This window comes from Montipora foliosa, chromosome 3 (assembly GCF_036669935.1).
Source record: "Montipora foliosa isolate CH-2021 chromosome 3, ASM3666993v2, whole genome shotgun sequence".
NCBI lineage: Eukaryota > Metazoa > Cnidaria > Anthozoa > Scleractinia > Acroporidae > Montipora > Montipora foliosa.
In genome coordinates this window covers 66608967-66610799 of record NC_090871.1, presented here as the reverse complement: position 1 = coordinate 66610799, position 1833 = coordinate 66608967, and positions in this window count along the sequence as shown.

The window sequence follows — 1833 nt, the reverse complement described above, 5'->3', positions numbered from 1 at the left end:
CCCCCCCCCCAGCCCTGTGCTTTTGACACACAACTCACAGTTAGAACTGTCCCTGGGCTGTTTGGCAAAGCAGGCCTTGACGGCAAGCCCCCTCAATTTTGAGAGGCCACAATGGCTTGAACACGGGCTACGCCCGTGCTCAAGCGAAAACTCCAGTAGCTACCTTTTAGCAAATTCGCTGAGATATATATATATATATATATATATATATATATATATATATATATAGTAAACACACAAGGCAAAGATCAGCTGTTGCTACTCTGAGTTTCACGCCGTTTGGCGATCTTCAGGCAACTTTGTTTTCGGTCTACTTGTAATGGTATTGAGCGCTCTTCACCTTCACACCACACTATAAACTTGGTATATATATATAGATATATATAATTGTAAGTACATGGAAATTTCCAGTATAAGACCGGAACAAAACCACTAATATTTTTGTAAACTTTGTTAGAGGCCTGAGTCAATAAAGTGGGTTGTGGCGTTAGTCTCAGGCCATATCCAATATTCTCCAGGATTTGTTAGCTATTTTCGTTTCTTGTTTTTGTATTAACTTCTGGTAAGTCCAGAAGAAAGAGTTTCCACGTGTTTTTAACAGCCCAGTGGCTAATTGGATCTCGCTATTTTGTGGGATCATATATTTACGCACAGTTCATATACCAAAAAGATAATCCGAAGCATTCGTATGACAAATGCTCGTGCTTAAAAGCGAATTGTACTTGGAAAAAAACGTTTGGTCCGCTTGTTTTCAAAGTCAACGTTCTTATTTGTCCTTTTCGAGTCAGTCACGATCCTCAGTAGCCCGAATGAATGAGTTGCCAGTAATCGGATCCATGCTTTATACGCAAAGGAAATAACACAAACAGCGGTGATAAATATTGTATTCCAACGCATTTTTATAAAACTTGACGTTTCGTATGCTAGTCAACACACATTTTCAAAAGTGCCCGTAACATTTTTTTGAAAACTATATATATATCGTAAACTTACTGGATAACTTCGGCTTTGCTTGCGTAAGGTTTATTGTGAAATAGTCTCAAAATATTACAAAATTAGGACTGATTAAAAATCTGGAGGAAATAACTCAATAAAGCCTTTTCAATTGTATTTACGTGTGCATGGGCTGGCTTCTGGCCTATTTCTAAACTCAGCAATTGAAACTAAAATATTGGAAATATGCCTAGTGGCGATCATTGTGCTGTGTGGTCAGTGTGGGGTTGTGACACCGATCGAAGGTACCCATCAAAGAAAAGGTTCTTCTTCACGTTGGAATATTAAGAATAACAACAAATTTTTTTTCTCGTGGGCTAGAGTTATTAATCGTGACCAATTCAAGGTTTCGATGAGTATAAAGGTCTGCTGAAATAATTTTGTACGAGGTTACAGAACCTCTGAATGTCCTGCACCAACTTTATACATAAGAGAATATGATTGTGGGAGTACCAAAGCCTCAAGACCAGCTGCAAAGATCAGATCTACAGAGAACTAGTATATGAAGATGAGGCTTTTGTATTGGTCGAAGTCATAGTGGACCTTGATAAGTTTGCTTAGATCCAGTGACTTTAATACATGTAGTTCTACATGTAGATGGTAGTTTCACAGAAGAAAAGGTTTGTTTACATGTAACAGCTGGAGCATATCAGATATGAATTCCCCGGCATTGTTATCCAAATCAGTCGGAACAGAAACTCCTGTATTCTATGGAAATGGAGCATTAAAACAGCTGCATCGAGGCAGGAGGAGATTGAAATGGTTTGCTTGAGCAGAATCATCGTACTACTTTAAAGTGATTGGACTCTCACAGATTTTGTAGAAAATAGTAGTGGCTCG